Here is a 21,255-nt window from a genome sequence, read left to right on the forward strand (position 1 = left end):
AGCATTCTACATTCACCGCCTTAATCGTTCCCGCTGCCATCACCACGTACTGGCAGGCCATGGTTGCGGTAGGTTCCACCAGCCCTTCCCTCCAGTGCTTTTGTATCGCTGCAATCACCGCCGCATGTAGGAGGTAACTCCCATCCGGGAGGCCAAACTGATCCTGCAACACCCCGAAGGGGGCAAGCACCCCGTCGACATAGAGGTCTCCTACCATCTGCAGCCCTAACTCTTCCCACTCCGCCAACGGGGACCAGTCGCCTCCATGCGGCAACGCCGTCAGCATCCCCAGAGGGATCTCCGGTGCATACGGTCGTGCTGCTTTCGCTCTCTTCATGCTCCTGTGCCAGCACAGCCGAAGAGTTCTCTCCTCTATGGATAAGCCTCTCAGATCCAGTTTCTGTTGCATGACTATGTAAGATAAAATGTGTCTCTGGATACCGGTCCCCCTCTCTTGTTCCGGGCCTCTAAACACTTTAGCAACGTTCTGCGTTAAAACTTGTAGCTGTGCCGCCAGGTAATATAATTCAAAATCAGGGACCGCCAACCCTCCCTCGATTTTGGGCCGCATCAGAGTAGTCAAGGCCACCCTACGCCGTCCGCTCCCCCAAAGGAAGCCAATAATCAACGTCCTCAGGTCTTTGAAGATCCGCTGTGGGATCCAGATTGGCAGGCTACGGAAGTAATAGAGCAGCCGAGGCAGAGCCACCATCTTTAACAATGCAACTCGGCCCTGCACCGATAACGGGAGGGAGGCCCAGAAGGTCATGCACCCTTTCAGGGCCCTTATACAACGCCCTATATTACCTTCTAACAGGTTCGCGATGTCGTGGTAGATTCGGACCCCCAGATAGGTGAAGCATGTATCCTCCCAGACCACATCTACTGTGGGAGGGGGATACGGCGTATCCGCCTGCAGCGGGAAAACACAAGTTTTATTCCAGTTTACCCTGAGGCCCGATAGCCTGCCAAAGCCCGACAGCATCCCCACAGCCCCTACCAGAGCTTCTTCGGTATTTTCTAGGTACAGCAAGAGATCATCAGCGTACAATGATATATGATGAGTCTCCTCACCACAGCCAATCCCATTGTACATCGTCCCTGTCCTCGCCTGTGCCGCCAAAGGTTCCATCGCCAAGGCAAACAACAGGGGAGATAGCGAGCGACCTTGCCTCGTCCCCCTGCACACCGGATAATCTGAGGATATAACAGATCCCAATCGTACCCTGGCAGTAGCAGAGGAGTAGAGGACCCTCGTCCAACGCCCAAAGCCATCTCCCAGACCGAACTTCTCTAGCACCTCATCGAGGTTCCCCCATTCCAGGCTGTCGAAAGCCTTATCGATATCCACCGATAATACCGCTGGTTTCTGATCAAGGTTCCAAGCGCTGTCTATTATGCGAACCAGGCGGCGAATGTTTATAAATGTGCTCCTGGTGGGAATAAACCCGGCTTGGTCCTCATGAACCAGCCTGGTGATGTGTGGTAGTAATCTAGTGGCTAGGATACGACCCAGTATTTTATAATCTACCGTCAACATAGACAATGGTCTATACGACGTCACATCGGAGGCCCCCCTGCCAGGTTTCAGCAGCGGCACCACTAATGCTTCCCTCATCGACTGGGGTAGACGCCCAAGTGTCGTGGCTTCAGCATAGAACACCAGTAGCCTGGGCGCCAAAACATCAATATACTGCACATAGAATTCAATCGGTAGACCATCTACCCCTGGTGTTTTGTTTCTAGCCATCTGCTTGATGGCCATCCGAATCTCTGATAGCGTTATGGGTCCGCCCAGTTCTTTCGCGGTCTCGACATCCAACATTGGGAGATGAATAGTCTCCAGATAGTCGGCTATTGTAGAGACATCCACCCCCAATTGGCTCTCATATAGGCCTGTATAATACGACTGGAATCGCTTCAAAACCGCAGTCTGCGAGTAGACTACCTCCCCTGTCTCTGTTCTAATGCTCATGACCGGGCAACCTCTAGGTTCTGGGTTAGCTAGCTTAGCCAGTAGTGTTCCTACCTTGTCCCTTTCCGCATGCACTCTGGTGACATACAAATTATAATCAAAACACCGCAGTCGCAACTAACTCCTTCGCCTCAAGCAGCTTGTCCTGTAAGTCTGGTCGCTCGGGCCTGCGCCGCTCTAAATCCCGCAGCACACATTCCGCCTTCCCCAGATCAGCCAGGACCGTCGTCCGTTATCTAATTCGCACCTTATACAACCGTTTGATGAAGAAGATGTTAAAGAGGCCATCATGTCCCTTCCAACCTGCAAGGCTGCAGGGATTGACGGGCTGCCCAGCGAATTCTATAAAGCTTATGCATCAGATGTGGCCCCCAGGCTTTTAGAAGTGTATGCGGACGCCAATGAGAAGGGGACACTGCCACCTTCCCTCCGGGAGGCTTTACTTATTACATTATTGAAACCTGATAAACCCCCTAATCAGTGTGAGTCTCACCGGCCTCTCTCGATCATTAATATAGACGCAAAGATTCTGGCAAAACTGATCGCCACTAGGATAAACCCGCTGGTCCCTCTTCTGGTTCTGCCTGGCCAGTCTGAGTTTGTCACAGCGCGATCCACGGCTCTCAATTTGCGCACTGTTTTCTCTACCTTACACTACTTTGATCCTGACTTTCAAGCAGTCGCTGTGCTGCTAGATGCAGCAAAGGCCTTTGACTCCCTACAATGGCCTTTCATGTTCACGGTTTTAACTAGGATGGGCTTCCCGCCGTTCTTCTTACAATAGCTTAGGGTGCTGTACGATTCCCCTGTAGCCCGGGTCCAGGTTAACTGGTGGGTGTCATCGTTATTCCCCATCGAGAGAGGCACGCGTCAGGGGTGCCCCCTGTCACCTGTGCTTTTTTCGCTTGCCTTGGAGCCCCTTGCCTGCAAATTACGTCAGAAACACGTTGAGGCTGCCTTGCGGGTTTGGCAGAGACCACTGGTAGTCTCCCTCTATGCGGACGACATGTTACTTTATGTCCATGAACCTGCTGTGTACCTGCCTGCACTCCTCAGGGAGTATGTAAGGTTTGAGAGATTCTCAGGCCTCGGTATCAACTGGTCAAAATCTGTGGTGTTTCCCCTTACGGCGCACACGAAAGAGGTTTAGATGGAATATCCACTGACATGGACGTCTGATCCTGTAAAGTATCTCGAGGTGTGGTTACACAGGGATCCAGCTACGGTTATATCTGAGAACTATAGTCACACGCATCACGGAACTGGTTGAGCGGTTGGCACATTTGCCCCTTTCATTAGCAGACAGGATAGCCACAGGTAATACAAAAGCGGCCCTTTGCTTGGTGGTGTCCCCCTTGAAAAGGTGGACACCTTTGACTACCTGGGCGTAAGATTTTCTGACAAGATGCCCTGGAGACCCCACATAGCAAAGATGTTGTTTGGACATAAAAGAGCAACTAAAATAAAGTAATTGGGAAAGAACATCGCCTTTCACACACCAGTCCCGTAGCCCCAGCACCCCAAATTTATGACCTAAAAGCAGTCAGTTCTGCCCTCTACGGAGCCGAAGTCTGGGGGTTCGACAAACTGGATGAGCTCTGCAGGTCAGAATATAAATTTCGGAGAGACCTGGTCATGGCACCCGAATATATCCCCCTTCCTTCTCTATTGTTAGATATGGGCAGGCGGTCATTGGGTGACGTAGCTAGGTTGCGCCCTTTACTCTTTTGGGCTCACATTAGGCAGACCCCTGAACTCTCTTCCTATGCAGATGCCTTGACTGAGATTATGAGCCTAGACACTGGCGGGAAAATAGGATGGATAGCCAATATCAAAAGAACACTGACAGCTATGGGTCTCCAGGGCCACTGGGCCAGCCAGATACCACCGAGGAGAGAGGAACTCAAACGCCTATACTGGGAATGGGTGGACCTACGAGAGAACCATAATCCCAATGTGGGCAAATTAACACTAGAATTCTATTCTCACAAGCAAACTAGATATTTTGAGACCTTTTTCGACACAATTAAAGTACCAAGAGATAGAACACTCGCTATTCATTTTAGGCTCGGAACCCTTCCCGTCCGCGAAGTGACAACAAAGTGGGGCCAAGCAAGGAGAAAAACTGCCCATGCTGCAAGGCCCCGATCGAAAGCACTGCCCATCTAATGTTTGCTTGCCTGGCATACAAATCATTGCGGCAAAATGGCTGAAACCGCTCTGTTGAGAACTGGGCACACTATACAACAATACGCATTCTTAGGTCTGATCCCAGGCCATTTTATGCATGTTGTGTAGCAAAGTTTCTAGGGCAAGCCTGGTTCATAAGGTGCTCACAAGAAAGATATAGTCCCAATTGAAAGCAGATTAGCGGGAACCTTAAAGCCCTATCCTATAAACTGCTGGACCCACTATGCACAAGCACTTTATTTACCAAAATCTTTGCTGCTAGCCAAGGAAAATTGAATGTCTTTCTGAATTTTTAATATTCCACTGTAACAATGAAGTATTACATGATTTTATCTTAACTTTTAATGTTGATACGTATCAAATAATTTGAACTAAACTGCGTATAAATTAACTGTTTCTTTCTTTTAAAGTTTTTAATCTCTTAATTCTCTGAACATGGCATTTGCATCATTGTATAATGAGCTTAACTGATTGTCTTGTCGTATTAACATCTACGCAAACTAATGAAACTGTAAATCTGTATTGTGCTTTTATTGTAATCGGAGCTTTTATGACATCTGTCGAAATAAAGCTTACATTGACTACGACATACCACTTCCGCAACACAAAATACCACTCCACATATTTACATTCCATAACACACACAATCCCACTCCACATAATTCCAGTAGACTCAATACCATATAATTGCTTTCCACATAATTCCACAGCACACCATGCCATATAATTCCAATACACAAATCCACACAATGAATTCCACGCCACACAATTACGCAACTAACTAATTCAATCCAACCCACATAATTCAACTGCACACCACATTCATACACTCCATAACACATAGATATAAGATATTGCCATTTACAATGCTAATAGCTCTAACTCAAACAAATTAAACCGATTGCATTTCCAATGCTTGTTTCCTATTTGTAAGTGTGCTGGAATACATGCAGAAAGAGGGAAAAGCCTCAAATGAATGTTTTTTTAGGAGGACGGTATCCCTGCTTGCAGCGCATGCACCCTTGCACCATGACGCAAGGGGGCTTAAGTTGGCGCTAGGCAGCCAAAAGTGCGCCAGCACAGGGAGGACCGGAATGTGCATGTAATGTTAAATATGGCACATTCCCTCCCTCTCCCTTTCACACAGCACAGCCCACCAAGGTGTCTTGCTGCGTTTAAGAGAAATATTGATAAATCTGCCCCCCAGTGCGCCGCCTCCGACCTGATCAGGCCTCCCATACAACTTCAGTAATGTCCAGTAAATGCAGAGGGCCTTATTTATGAGAAGTGACACATCACAGCGTGAAAACAGCGGTGCGTCACTTCTCAGTGCATGCTCTTTGCGATTTGATGGATGCGTCATATTTACTGTATGACTCATCATGTCGCAAGGAATGAAAGATATGTCAGTATTACTGACATATCTGTTGGCTCAAAACTGACGCATTGCTGGGGTTGTATCGGAAGCGTGGTGCAACTCCAGCAATGCAGGGGGGGGCTATGAATATAGCACTGCGTCACCCTTACGCCTGCCATGTGGCAGGCGTAAGGATTTGACACAATGGCATCCTAGAAGTGTCGCACTGAAATCTTATAGATTTCAATGTGCCACTTCTACGAGGCTTGGATGCCGGGGAACGCCCACCATGTATACATTATACCTGATGCAGGTATAATGTAGTGCAGGGGTTTACAAAGTGGCGCATCTACCTAGATGCGTCACTTTGTAAATAGGACGCAACATGGTGCATTTATTACGCTGCCAGTGCGTCACAAAAAGTGATGCACCAGCGGCATAAAAGTGTTGCAAGGGCTCACAAATTAGCCCCAGACTGTATATCTTGCTGCATGTATAGCAATTTCCCCCTCAGCCCCTCGAACTAAGTGATGGGGCATACACTATCCTCCAGGTGAAGCAGTCACGTAAAAACAGGGTGCTGCCCCCCTCCCCCAGTGTGCACAGCAGTCAGGTATGCTTGCCACTTCAGAGATTGTAGCTTTTCTGACGTGGCTGCATATTTGTTTGGTTCCGCCTGCAACAACGCCGCCACTCGTGGATGGTTGATGCTTCACCTTCTAAAGCCCTGCGCCACATTATACCTGCGTCAGGTACAATGTATGCAGGGTGGGCGTTCAAAAGCAGGAAAGCCTCATAGAAGTGACGCAGTGAAATCTACAAGATTTCACTGCGCCACTTCTAGGAAACAATTGTGCGAAGTTGGCCTGGTATATGCTGTCCACTAAATCTCTAGAGTGGAGAGGTGTGGTACAGCGGCCAGGGCAGCTGACTTCGGAGCACAGGGTTCACGGTTCGATCCCGGCTCCGGGGGCAGCTCAGCTCAGCACCATGTGACTCTGGGCAATAACTCACTTAATTTCCACAACGTCCCCCAGCGCCTTGAGACCCGTAAGGGTGAGTAGTTCGCGCTTTACAAATACGGATTTATCTTCACATTTACACTAATAAAGTGAGCACCTTGTACCAGTCCAAACGACCCTTATGGTGATGAGGTTAAAGATAACCTTTATTGAAAGCTATCCTAGTGGTAGCTATGGAGAGCAGTCTTATGGCTAAGTCTTGAAGGAATGTAAAGCAGCTTGTTTTACCGGATCAGAACCTCCTAAGTGACCAAATGAAAGGAGAACCACACAAGTGTTATATAAAATATATGTATTTTTATTACTAAACACTCTATACTAATCTCTATACGAGATTAGAGCACAAAGGACACAATACTTAGTCAATAGAACGACAGTAAATAGCACAATACACAGCGGGCTCCAGGGGGAGACCGAACCATATAGTAAAAAATTGTATAACAACAACGACTTCACTAGACACAGTGCCTAGAGCACGTAGAATCACTGGGACCCCAAGGAACCACCCACAGGAGTGACACAGGGAGCCCGCGGAGGACGGGTGCAGTGTGAGAACACAGACGCGAGCTCCGTACAACTCTATGGGAAAGTCGCGGTTGGAAAATTACAGTTTAAGGACACTTTGGAGAGGACTTAAGCAATCCCTTTGGAACATAGAAGGTTCTAAGGCCAGCACCCTTGAGAGTACTGAGATACCCGTGTTACTTATCCCAGAGGAGCCGGGTGCATAGGGGTCAAGTGGTGTCGAAAACCCTCGTCGTTTTCAATGGCGTAATGCAGGAAAGTGCTGCTGCCGGGAAGATGAAAGTGTCCGTGTGACCCAAGCCTGGATCAGAGGTGAGAAGAACCTGAAAGCAGAGGGGACAGAGACTGGGTCACTTCAGGGTGGCCAGGGGCTCAATAGACGAATGCCTACCGATGTCGGGTGCTTCAGGTGAGAAGATTGGATGCTTGACTCTGCAGCCACGGGGACCAGGAGATGTTAACGATGACCAAAGTCCGGAGGTGAGCTGTCCCATGAAGGATGTCGAGTGCTGAGGGGTCACTGTCCGGCTTGAACACCAACAGGCCCTGGCAAAGGCAACCCATGCAGGCAGAGGAAACAAGTTGCAGTGAGGACCAGCAAGTCCTGGGGACTCTCCAAGCTATGGGGAGTCAGGGCACTTATGGAGCAACCAGGGAAGCCCACGAAAATTTAAAGTGACCCTCGCTAGGACCCACAGGCCAAGGGACCAGGGATCGCGAAGGGACCTCAAGCTGAATCACAAAATACCAGCCCACAGAGAAACTCGTGGAGTGGAGGCCGGAGATCTTCAGTGGAAATACTGTTTGGGGTCGGGACTACAAGTAGCCCAAAGCGCAGCCTCAGGGACCACTGTGAGAAGTTGGCCTGGCATATGCTGGTCACTAGTTATAGTGGCCACCTTGCACCAGTCCAATTCGACTCTTGTGGTAGATAGGTTTAAGACAACCTTTAAAGAAAGCTATCCTAGTGGTAGCTGTGGAGAGCAGCCTTCAGGCTAAGTCTCTGAGGAATGTAAAGCAGCTTGTTTTACCTTATAATCTCTTGAATTACCAAATGAAAATACACCACACAGATATATATATCAAATATATATATGTATTTATTTCTAAATATACTCTACTAATCTCTTTATGAGATTAGAGCCAGGTAAACATTCAAAAGATCAACAGTTCTCAATAAATTAAGCACAAATATGGCTGTAGCCCTAGGGGCGTACCAGACCATATACTAAAAAAATGGGTTAACAAACTCGACTTGCAAAATGAAAAGGCCTAGGGCCTTGGGAATCGCTGGGGCTTCACTTCTGCAGTGTTAGCAGGTAAGTAATCAGCCCACGGGAGACGCATGCAGTGTCTAAACACAGCCACGGGTTTCCTATATGTTTCATTGGCACAAGTCGCGGTTTGTAATTTACAGTTTTAGGGCACTTCGGAAAAGTCAACAAGCAAGCCACTTACAGGGTAAGTATTTCGAGGGCCAACACACACTTGGGCACCGGAGTGCACGAGTTACCTCACCCAGGGAAGCCGGGTGCATAGGTGTCCTTTGGTGTCGGGTCGCGATGCTGTTTTCAATGGAGATCACTGAAGACTTGCTGCTTGTGTCGACGGGAGAAGTGTCCGCTGGAATCCGAAGATGGATTGGAGTTGCAGAGGACCTGAAAATTGAGGAGACAGAGTTCAAAGTCACTTGCCAGTGACCGGTGGCCAACAAGATGGATGACCACAGCAGTTGCGTCGCTTCAGGTCGTCGATGATGTTTTGTCTCTTCGCTCACGAGGTCCAGGAGGGATCGACGATGACCAGCAGCTGGATTCGGAGGGTCCCACAACGTCTGCAGCTGATGACGGTGTCGGCAACCGGATTGGAGCCAACAAGCCTTGGCAACTGCAAGTCTCGTGTGGAATGAAGATTGTCGATGGTACAGACCAGCAAGGTCTGATGGACTTACCCAGCGAGGGTAAGTGAGGGAAGGCCCGGAGCAACCGGAAGAGCCCTTGAAGTCGTTGAGAAAGTCTTCGGGTGAGTCACTAGCCAACGGGCAAGCAACCGCGAAGACGCCTTTGCAGAAAAAGTTTCACAGGAGCCCACGGTAACTCGGGACGGGGTAGGCCGCTGATTTTCGGTGCTAGACCTGCTAGGGACTCGGACTACAGATGGTCCAAAGCACAAGTTCGTTGAACGTAGTTTAGGGCTTGCACTCGAAATCAGTGCACGGTTCCCTGGTATTGCTGTTCCTCGTCACTTGTGGGGTCCAGATGCCACAGCTTCGCTGGGGACTCAAAATGGCCGTCGAGAGGTCAGGAAATCCGCTTCAGGGGACGCAGGGACTTCGGACTCCGGTGGGAGTGGTGAAGTTTGCAACCGTTGTTGAAGAGTTTTGGTGCCTGCCAAGCAGGGGAGTCACTCCTTGACTCCAAGGGAGATTCTTCAGTCTTCCAGAGAGAGTGGAACGTCGAAGGGCCAGGATTCTTCTTTGTAGAGCGTCGTCCAGGGTAATCTGGATTGCATTGGCAATGCTTGGTATCTTATAGTGAAGATAAGGGAGGGACTAGCTCTATGACCTCTCCTCTAGGAGGGTCAGGGTAGTGGGTGGTTACACCCACTTCCCTTTGTCCAGTTTCGCGCCAGAGCAGGGGCAGGTAGCCCCTGAACCGGTTTGGGCTGGCATATGCACAGAGGAGCCTACTGCTCCCCCAGTGCAGGACTTCAAAGCACTCTAAGAGTGCACCCACCCAGCTCCAATACACTAAATCCTGTCTGGGAGGTGGTGACACCTCCCTGTGACAGGAAATCTTTTGTTGGGCTTCCTCCACTGCGAGTTTCGGTCAGCAGCAGGAGGGCAGCCCGGTGTCTGTGCTGGTGGCATCCATTTTGTGAAGCCAGGGCTCTAGAAGATTTCTACCGTTTAGTACAGTGGGTACATGTCATCCCCTCTAGAAGAGTGGTATCATACTCCCACACCAGTTACTGGTGTGGGGGTATGATTCCAAGATGTTTGACACTAAACACAACATGTTTTGATGCAGTCATTCCAAAGTTAGCATTTACCGCGAGGTTATAATGCACTAAAGAGTATATGGTTTAACCGCATCCACAAAGAGCAGCAGAGAATAGACTCTGCCAGCTGCAGAGGGGTCCTGCTCAGGCAGAAGCACCCCCTCACATAGTAAACCAAGCACCCTGCCCTTGGGATTGATAGGGCCTACCATAGGGGTGACTGATAGGTTTATATGTGTGTGTATGGTGAGATATAGGAACCTATACCTCAGTGAGGAGTGCTAACACTACCTCACACAGGCTGCAGTAGCAGGCCTGTGGTGTCAGATTGTGAATGCTTCCCAGGGGTGGCATAATACATGCTGCAGCCCCTGGTAGGCCTGTGAAGTACCAATGCCCTAGGTACCTAAGGTACCATATACTAGGGGCTCATAAGGTACCACAGTATCCAATCACTAGTGCATCTAATATGCACACCAAGTTGTTTAGAGAGATCAGTTAGACTGGGGCCCTGATTAGCAGGGACCCAGCCAGACTATAGCCAGAAACCAGTGTATACATCAGAAAAAAAGTGGGGGCAACATAAGTGCAGATCCTACTCTCCTACACAACCCCCCCCCCAAATGCAGGGACATTAAACTAACCTTGACCAGTTGAGTCTTCATGTTCTAAGTGGAAATACCTTGAGAGTCCATCTGCATTGGCATGTTGGGTCCCAGGTCTATGTTCCACTGTATAGTCCATCCCCTGTAGGGAAATGGACCCCCTGAACAGTTTAGGATTTTCACCTTTCATCTGTTTGAGCCATATGAGGGGCTTATGGTCAGTCTGAACTATGAAGTGAGTGCCAAACAAGTATGGCCTCAGCTTCTTCAGGGCCCACACCACAGCAAAGGCCTCCCTCTCAATAGCTGACCAACGTTTCTCTTTAGGGGTCAGCCTTCTGCTTATGAAAGCTACTGGCTGGTCTTGACCTACATCATTAAGTTGAGACAGTACAGCTCCCACACCCAGCTCTGAAGCATCTGTTTGGACAATGAACTTATTTTTGTAATCTGGACTCTGTAAGATGGGGGCAGTGCACATTGCCTGCTTGAGGTCATCAAATGCCTTTTGACAGCTAGCTGTCCACTGAACCTTTTTTGGCATTTTCTTGGAGGTCAGATCATTTAAGGGGGTCACTATAGATCCATATCCCTTAACAAACCTCCTGTAATACCCAGTCAGGCCCAAGAAGGCTCTCACCTGTGTCTGGGTGGTTGGAGCTACCCAGTTCATTATGGTCTGGATCTTGCTCTGCAATGGTTGAACCTGGCCTCCACCTACAAGGTGGCCCAGGTACACAACCTGACTCTGCCCTATCTGGTACTTAGTGGCCTTGATAGTGAGGCCTGCTTTCTGCAGCGCCTCCAGTACATTCCTGAGGTGGACCAGGTGATCCTGCCAGGTGGAACTAAAGACAGCAATATCATCAAGATAAGCTGAGCAATAGGTTTCCATACCAGTCAGAACTTTATTCACCAACCTCTGAAATGTGGCAGGTGCATTCTTCAAACCAAAGGGCATTACCACAAAGTGATAGTGCCCACCAGGGGTCGAAAATGCAGTTTTAGCCTTGGCATCATCAGCTAACTTGATTTGCCAATAGCCAGCTGTAAGGTCAAATGTACTGAGATACTTGGCTGAGGCCAAAGTGTCTATTAGTTCATCTGCCCTAGGTAATGGGTAGGCATCAGTCCTGGTGACTGCATTGAGGCCTCTGTAGTCAACACAAAACCTCATCTCTTTCTTACCGCCCTGGGTGTGAGGTTTTGGCACAAGGACTAATGGGCTAGCCCAAGGGCTATCTGAGGGCTCAATAACTCCTAGCTCCAACATTTTTTGGACTTCAGGCCTGATACAATCCCTGACATGGTCAGGTTGCCTGTAGATTTTACTCTTTACAGGCAGACTGTCTCCAGTGTCCACCTCATGGGTGCACCAGGAAGTCTGACTTGGGGTCAGGCTAAACATATGTCTAAACTGATGTAGCACTTGTCTACTGTTAGACGTGTCAGCCCTAGGGTGGTCTCCCCCTGTATTTTTTACCGTGCCTCATTTTTTCCACCCTCATTTTTGTGTTGGACTTAGGTCTCCGGGCGCCTTTTCATTGCCAACCAGTGTTAAGGTGCAGGTGCTCTCTTCCCCTAAGATGGCTGCCACAGGCCCCTGCTACTGCAGAGAGGCCTTCCTAGTAGCACCCTAGCTGCCAGGAGCTGGCTGGAACCCCACAACAATGTTGCGACACCAGCCCGCCTTTTTTGTCCTACAGTTAGAATGGGGAAGCTCCTGGAATGTGCTAGAACCTTCTAGAAGGGAGGTGGGGTTTTACTTTTGTCGCCTTAGAGAGTGGTCACCTGACCTAGGGCTACTTATGAGAGGGAGGGAACATTTTCTAGTCAGTTGGAGTAACGCAGACCTGGGGAAACCACGCAGGAGTTTTAGGCGGTAGGGCCTAGTCAGGGACCTATGCCTCTGAAAGTGACAGGGCTTTGGTGCTGCCTTTTAAGTGAGTGAGGGATCCTGTACTAGCCCACCGATCTGGCCCAGCGGAAAGGGAACCCAGGGGCCATCTGCCAAGCTTGATTAGGAGTGAACTAGTCACCAACTCAACCTCCCCCCCCCAAGCAACAGAACCCCTAAGGGCGCCAGAGCCAACTGCGCCACTAAGACTGCTGAAGCTTACTGGTGAAACTTACTGCTGAAGCTTACTGCTGAAACTTACTGCTGAAGCTTACTGCTGAAGCTTACTGCTGAAACTTACTGCTGAAGCTTACTGCTGAAACTTACTACTAACAACTCCCTGCTGGACCACTGGGGGATCAACCAGGTACTAGCGCTGTGACCCCTGCGCTCCCCGACCTTGCCTGGGATCCCCCGAGTCAGTCCTACCCCGGGCGCTGGGCGCCGACATCACTGTCACCCCCCTTAATTTCTGCCCCCCCTGGCGTGGGGACCGGAGGCGCACTCACCGCTGCGGCCCGGGGCTAAGAAGCCTGCCTCCATCGTAACCGGGGCCCGCGGAGAAGCCCGGGGCCCCGCCGCTGCCGTGGCAGCCTGCTGCAGGAGATCGCGGAAGGCCTGGGGAGGCCGAGAAGCCGCCCTCCACCCCCACGTGACGGGGGCGGACTGTGCGAGGCCGCCCCCGCCGTTGAGTGATTCGTCTGACGGGCCGCGCCCCCGCAGGCCGCACTGCCATTGGCGGCTGCGGGCGCGGACCCCTGAAGCCACCAAGGAGTTCTCGCGGAGCTCCCCGGCCACGTCTGGCCCGACCGGGAGCCCCGGAGTGTCTGCTGCAGCCCGAGGACTTCGTGAGCAAGGTAACCTCCGGGGGAGGGTGGCGGACGGCCGCGCTGAGGCCTGGGACTCACCCTCCCCCCGGGGAGGCCCGTGTAGGATCCGGTGCGCCCCCTTACGCTCGGGAGCGGCACCGCACCAACTGGCGGCCGCTTCCCTTTGCCCAAAAGAGACTCCGGCGTCACTACGCGGGACAGTTCCCCCCCCGCTTTCATAGACTACCGAGCACTACTCCCATCAAGGGTGAAGACCAGTCCTGGTAAAGGGGACCGTTCGTTCAATGCCTTGGCCTCAAGTACCCTGAACCGGCTCTGAAGCGCTATTAGTTGCCATGTGTAGCGCTAGGTTCTCAAGCCCTGCTTTGAAGCGCTATTAGTTTGCCATGTGTAGCGCTATGTTCTCAAGCCCTGCTTTGAAGCGCTATTAGTTTGCTATGTGTAGCGCTATGTTCTCAAGCCCTGCTTTGAAGCGTTAATGGTTCGCTATGTGCAGCGCTATGTGCCCAAGTCAGGTTGTGAAGCGCTAGTAGTGTGAGGTGCGCAGCGCTATGGTTAACCGCTTTGTTTGACGCTCCCCCAGGATCACCAGGTGACGCTTTGATGTATTTAGGTATTGCCAGTTGAACCCTAATGAAATGTGTTTGAACCTGACGCGTTGCTGTATTCAGGTATTGCCAATTGAACCATAATGAATTGCTTTTGAATCTGATGCTAATGTATTCAGGCATTGCCAATTGAACCATAATGAATTGCTTTTGAATCTGATGCTAATGTATTCAGGCATTGCCAATTGAACCATAATGAATTGCTTTTGAATCTGATGCGAATGTATTCAAGTAATGCCCATTGCAACCTAATGAACTGCGTTTGAATCTAACGTGAATAGATAAAACTGATTGATTTCCATTGAACCTACTGTGTGGTGTCCGTTAATGCGTGCGTTTCCTGCTTCAGGGGATGTATGTGTTGGATGGTCGCTTTACACTTAAGCCTTCGGGTGCCCACCCGCTCGAGTCACGTTACCCCCTTAGGGCCTGGTGACCCCTGGTCCTACATCTACATTCAGTTTGTTGATGTTCAGTGAGGCTGCTTGCCAAAGCAACACCATCAACTGATCCATCATCAGGGTTCTGTGAGAGCAGGTCAGGGAGAGGGTCACTCTCCTCCTCCTGGTCCTCATCGGTTGCCATGAGCAAGCTCATGTCAGCCCTGTCCACATATGGCTTAAGTCTGTTGACATGGAGCACCCTAAGGGAGCTCCTGGGAGTGCCAAGATCTACCAAGTAGGTGACCTCTCCTTTTTCTCAACAATTGTATGGGGGCCACTCCATTTGTCCTGGAGAGCTGCTGGGGCCACAGGCTCCTACACCCACACTTTCTGGCCTGGCTGGTAAACAGTCAGGACAGCTTTTGGTCATGCCAAGCTTTTTGCAGTTCTTGGCTTGCCTCAAGGTTTTTAGTGGCCTTCTTCATGTACTCTGCCATCCTAGAGCGGAGACCAAGTACATAATCCATCACATCCTGTTTGGGAGGTTTGAGAGGTAACTCCCATCCCTCCTTCACCAGACATAATGGTCCTCTAACAGGGTGCCCAAACAGAAGTTCAAAAGGGCTGTAGCCAACCCTCTTCTGTGGAACCTCCCTGTATGCAAACAGAAGGCAGGGAAGTAAAAGGTCCCATTTTCGCCTATGCTTTTCTGGGAGGCCTTTAATCATTCCCTTTAGGGTTTTGTTGAATCTCTCAACTAACCCATTGCATTGTCGGTGATAGGGAGTGGCGAATGTGAAGTTTACACCACACTCCTTCCACAGTGCAGTTAGATATCCTGACATAAAGTTAGAACCTCTGTCAGAGATGACCTCCTAAGGGAAACCCACCCTGGAGAAAACTCCAATGAGGGCTCTTGCTACCACAGGAGCTGTGGTAGTCCTTAGGGGTTTAGCTTCTGGATACCTGGTGGCATGATCCACTACCACCAGTATAAATCTGTGCCCAGATGCAGTTGGTGGGTCAAGGGGACCAACAATGTCAATCCCTACCCTTTCAAAGGGGACCCCCACCACAGGTAGTGGTATCAGGGGGGCCTTTGTAGTGCCACCTGTCTTGCCACTGGCTTGACAAGTGACACAGGAGCGACAAAACTACTTGGTGTCCTCAGACATGTGTGGCCAATGAAAATATGGTACAAGCCTGTCCCAGGTCTTGTTTTGGCCCAAGTGTCCTGCTAATGGGATGTCATTTGCTAGGGTCAAGAGGAACCCCCTAAACTTCTGAGGAATTACCAACCTCCTGGTGGCTCCAGGGGTAGGATCTCTAGCCTCAGAATATAGGAGCCCCTCATCCCAATAAACCTTATGGGACCCACTAGCATTTCCAGCAGCCTCAGCAGCAGCTTGCTGCTGAGGGGTTCAAGAGTGGGGCAGCACTGTTGCTCTTTGCTCAGATTTTCCCTGGAAGGTCTCCCTGCCCCCAAGAACTCAACCTGACCAGGCTCTCTTAAGGAGAATTCCTCTGTTCCTTTCAGACCCTTCTGGGTCTGGCCCTTCAATCACAGACTCCAGGTCATCCTGAGTTTCATCATCAGACCCAGAGACTATGTTTGACCCAGCCCCTGATGCAGACCCACTTGCTCCTAGAGCTTCTTTCAGGTCATCTGCTACTAACAGATCTATCAGGTGTTGTGATGAGGGACTCCTGCTCACCCTCAGTTGTCTTTCAAAGCATAAGGCCTTCAGGTCAGTGTAGGCCAGGTCTTTGTACTGAGATGGGGTGGACCCACTGGCTCCACCCTGGTGAGACATACTAGTGTTGTGCAGTGTTGTACTACCTACACTAGTTGTGGCCTACTGAACATAGCTTGAGCTGTAGCAAGGGTGTGCTTATCCCTTCACAAACAGCTCTAAGTTCAGTAGAACTTATTTATACTAGCTTGACTTTATATGTACCTTGAGTACCTTTAGTGGTTTTCAGTTAGTAATTCAAATAGAGATTTTCTGGTAAAACAATGGCAAGCTGGAATCCCACACGCTGCCCACCAATGTGAGAAGTTGGCCTGGCATATGCTGGTCACTAGTTATAGTGGCCACCTTGCACCAGTCCAATTCGACTCTTGTGGTAGATAGGTTTAAGACAACCTTTAAAGAAAGCTATCCTAGTGGTAGCTGTGGAGAGCAGCCTTCAGGCTAAGTCTCTGAGGAATGTAAAGCAGCTTGTTTTACCTTATAATCTCTTGAATTACCAAATGAAAATACACCACACAGATATATATATCAAATATATATATTTATTTATTTCTAAATATACTCTACTAATCTCTTTATGAGATTAGAGCCAGGTAAACATTCAAAAGATCAACAGTTCTCAATAAATTAAGCACAAATATGGCTGTAGCCCTAGGGGCGTACCAGACCATATACTAAAAAAATGGGTTAACAAACTCGACTTGCAAAATGAAAAGGCCTAGGGCCTTGGGAATCGCTGGGGCTTCACTTCTGCAGTGTTAGCAGGTAAGTAATCAGCCCACGGGAGACGCATGCAGTGTCTAAACACAGCCACGGGTTTCCCATATGTTTCATTGGCACAAGTCGCGGTTTGTAATTTACAGTTTTAGAGCACTTCGGAAAAGTCAACAAGCAAGCCACTTACAGGGTAAGTATTTTGAGGGCCAACACACACTTGGGCACCGGAGTGCACGAGTTACCTCACCCAGGGAAGCCGGGTGCATAGGTGTCCTTTGGTGTCGGGTCGCGATGCTGTTTTCAATGGAGATCACTGAAGACTTGCTGCTTGTGTCGACGGGAGAAGTGTCCGCTGGAATCCGAAGATGGATTGGAGTTGCAGAGGACCTGAAAATTGAGGGGACAGAGTTCAAAGTCACTTGCCAGTGACCGGTGGCCAACAAGATGGATGACCACAGCTGTCGCGTCGCTTCAGGTCATCAATGGTGTTTTGTCTCTTCGCTCACGAGGTCCAGGAGGGATCGACAATGACCAGCAGCTGGATTCGGAGGGTCCCACGACGTCTGCAGCTGATGACGGTGTCAGCAACCGGATTGGAGCCAACAAGCCTTGGCAACTGCAAGTCTCATGTGGAATGAAGATTGTCGATGGTGCAGACCAGCAAGGTCTGATGGACTTACCCAGCGAGGGTAAGTGAGGGCAGGCCCAGAGCAACCAGGAGAGCCCTTGAAGTCATTGAGAAAGTCTTCGGGTGAGTCACTAGCCAACGGGCAAGCAACCGCGAAGACGCCTTTGCAGGAAAAGTGTCACAGGAGCCCACGGTCACTTGGGACGGGGTAGGCCGCTGATTTTCGGTGCTAGACCTGCTAGGGACTTGGACTACAGATGGTCCAAAGCACAAGTTCGTTGAACATAGTTTAGGGCTTGCACTCGAAATCAGTGCACGGTTCCCTGGTATTGCTGTTCCTCGTCACTCGTGGGGTCCAGATGCCACAGCTTCGCTGGGGACTCAAAATGGCCGTCGAGAGGTCAGGAAATGCACTTCAGGGGACGCAGGGACTTCGGACTCCGGCGGGAGCGGTGAAGTTTGCAACCGTTGTTGAAGAGTTTTGGTGCCTGCCAAGCAGGGGAGTCACTCCTTGACTCCAAGGGAGATTCTTCAGTCTTCCAGAGATAGTGGAACGTCGAAGGGCCAGGATTCTTCTTTGTAGAGTGTCGTCCAGGGTAATCTGGATTGCATTGGCAATGCTTGGTATCTTATAGTGAAGGTAGGGGAGGGACTAGCTCTATGACCTCTCCTCTAGGAGGGTCAGGGTAGTGGGTGTTTACACCCACTTCCCTTTGTCCAGTTTCACGCCAGAGCAGGGGCAGGTAGCCCCTGAACCGGTTTGAGCTGGCATATGCACAGAGGAGCCTACTGCTCCTCCAGTGCAGGACTTCAAAGCACTCTAAGAGTGCACCCACCCAGCTCCAATACACTAAATCCTGTCTGGGAGGTGGTGACACCTCCCTGTGACAGGAAACCTTTTGTTGGGCTTCCTCCACTGCGAGTTTCGGTCAGCAGCAGGAGGGCAGCCCAGTGTCTGTGCTGGTGGCATCCACTTTGTGATGCTAGGGCTCTTGGAGATTTCTACCGTTTAGTACAGTGGGTACATGTCATCCCCTCTAGAAGGGTGGGATCATACTCCCACACCAGTTACTGGTGTGGGGGTATGATTCCAAGATGTTTGACACCAAACACGACATGTTTTGATGCAGTCATTCCAAAGTTAGCATTTTCCGCGAGGTTATAATGCACTTAAGAGTATATGGTTTACCCGCATCCACAAACAGCAGCAGAGAATAGACTCTGCCAGCTGCAGAGGGGTCCTGCTCAGGCAGAAGCACCCCCTCACATAGTAAACCAAGCACCCTGCCCTTGGGATTGATAGGGCCTACCATAGGGGTGACTGATAGGTTTATATGTGTGTGTATGGTGAGATATAGGAACCTATACCTCAGTGAGGAGTGCTAACACTACCTCACACAGGCTGCAGTAGCAGGCCTGTGGTGTCAGATTGTGAATGCTTCCCAGGGGTGGCATAATACATGCTGCAGCCCCTGGTAGGCCTGTGAAGTACCAATGCCCTAGGTACCTAAGGTACCATATACTAGGGGCTCATAAGGTACCACAGTATCCAATCACTAGTGCATCTAATATGCACACCAAGTTGTTTAGAGAGATCAGTTAGACTGGGGCCCTGATTAGCAGGGACCCAGCCAGACTATAGCCAGAAACCAGTGTATACATCAGAAAAAAAGTGGGGGCAACATAAGTGCAGATCCTACTCTCCTACAATCACCAAAAAGCATATGCTGCTGCAAAAGTACACGGTGCCAGGGGTTCGGGTTGCATGGTCCCCACGAGGGATACTGGTCTCGGGATTGCTGAGAGAGCAGATCGACCTCAGAGACGCTCAGGACCCCACCTCCTGTGTTGCAGAAATCTTCGGAGTCCTCAGGAGCTCGGGAGATGCAAACCGGTCAGATGCGTTTAGGTGCCTGCTGCTGCAGAGGAGTAACTCCTGTACTCCAAGGGAGATTCTTCTGTCGTCCAGCGAAGTGTAGACCGTCGAAGTACTTGGGGGCATATCAACAACAACCGGCGATAATTATCGCAAAGCGCACTTAGCGCTAGGATAATTATCACCGGCTAGCGTGGATTTTTATCGCTGAGATAGCGTGCTATTAGCAACGCTTATCTCAAAAGCGATAAAAATCCTAGCGCTAACTGCCTAACGTGAGATTATCGCTGGAAACCCAGCGATAATCTCACGTTAGCTTGTTGATAGGGACTCACAAACTTAGCCATGATATCCACCTTCCATAGGATATCATGGCTAAGTCTGTCTTGAAGCAGGCGTAAGTAGCGATAACAGGGGTTATCGCTATTGTTCCTGACACTATGCTTCATAGCGTGGGGCTTGATGATAGGAGAAATGTTGCTTAGCGACATTTCTCCTGTCATGTCAGGTCAGGAACGCCCACTTTGCATCTCATTAGAGATGCAAAGCTGGGCGTTAGGAATCCCCACGCTAAAGCAAGGTTTCACGCGTTAGCGTGACCTTGCTAATTAGGCGATAAAATTATCGCCGCTTTTCGGCCGAAAACGGCCGCTAAAGCGGCGAAAATTTATTATCGCCTCCTTGTAAATATGCCCCCTGGTTTCTGCTCGCAGTTTAGTCCAGGTAAAATCCAAAGTCCTGTAGTCAGGTTTCCTGCTTCATACCCAAGGAAGGGGTTGGACTAACTCTGGGGGCCCACCTAGGGGAGGGTCAGGACAGAGGGGTGGCTATACCCATCTCCTTTGTCCAGTTTCACACCAGAGCAGGAGCAAATGGCTCCTACAACCGGTTTGAGCTGGACTATGTATGGGGACACCAAATGTGCCCCCAGTGCAGACTTTCTCGCACTCTCAGAGAGCACCCACCCAGCCCCAATACACTAAAGGCTGTCTGGGAGGTGGTCACACCTCCCTGTGACAGGAAACCTATTGTCAGGCCTTCCTCTGCTCGAGCTTGGCTCAGCAGCAGGAGAGCAGACTCCTGTCTGTGGCTGGCAGCATCCATTTTGTGATGCCCGGGTCGAGAAAGCTGGTACCGGGTTTACCGGTATTTCACATAAGTCCATCTAGAAGGGTGGAATCATACCTCCCCCGCCAGTTACTGGCAGGGAGGTATGATTCCAAGGTGTTTGACACCAAACACGACATGTTTCTAAGCAGCCGTTTTAAAGTTAGCATTTACAGCGAGGTTATAATGCACTTAAATATATATAGTTGGCTGCATCACAGACAACCCCGGAAAATAGGTTCCGAAGGCTGCATGCAGGGGCACCCTCTCACATAAAACCCAGCACCCTGCCTTCAGGAATGATAAGGCCTGCCATAGGGGTGACTGATAGGTTTAGTATGTGCAGTGATTTGGAATAGATATAGGTAACCTATATCTAAGTAAGGGGTGCATCCACCACCTTACCCAGGCTGCAGTAGCAGACCTGTTGTCCCATTTTGAATGGTCTGGCAGGGGTGGCATAATACATGCTGCAGCCCCCGGTAGGCCTCTTGGGTACCTATGCCATGGGTACAAAGGTGTACCATATACTAGAGACTGATAAGGGTACTCCAGTATCCAATCTGGAGTGACCTAAAGTACATGCAATCAATTTAGAGGAGAAAGCAGATAGACTGGGGTCCTGATTAGCAGGGACTCAGTCTCGCTAAGTCGAAAATCAGTGAATCATCAGCAAAAAGTGGGGGTAACCATAAGAAGCAGATCATACTCTCCTACAGCAACTGCGTCAAAACCTTATGCCTGCTTGGAGCAGGCATAAGGAGTGATGCAGCACAATAAG

This window comes from Triturus cristatus, chromosome 9 (assembly GCF_964204655.1).
Source record: "Triturus cristatus chromosome 9, aTriCri1.1, whole genome shotgun sequence".
NCBI classification, from domain to species: Eukaryota; Metazoa; Chordata; class Amphibia; order Caudata; family Salamandridae; genus Triturus; species Triturus cristatus.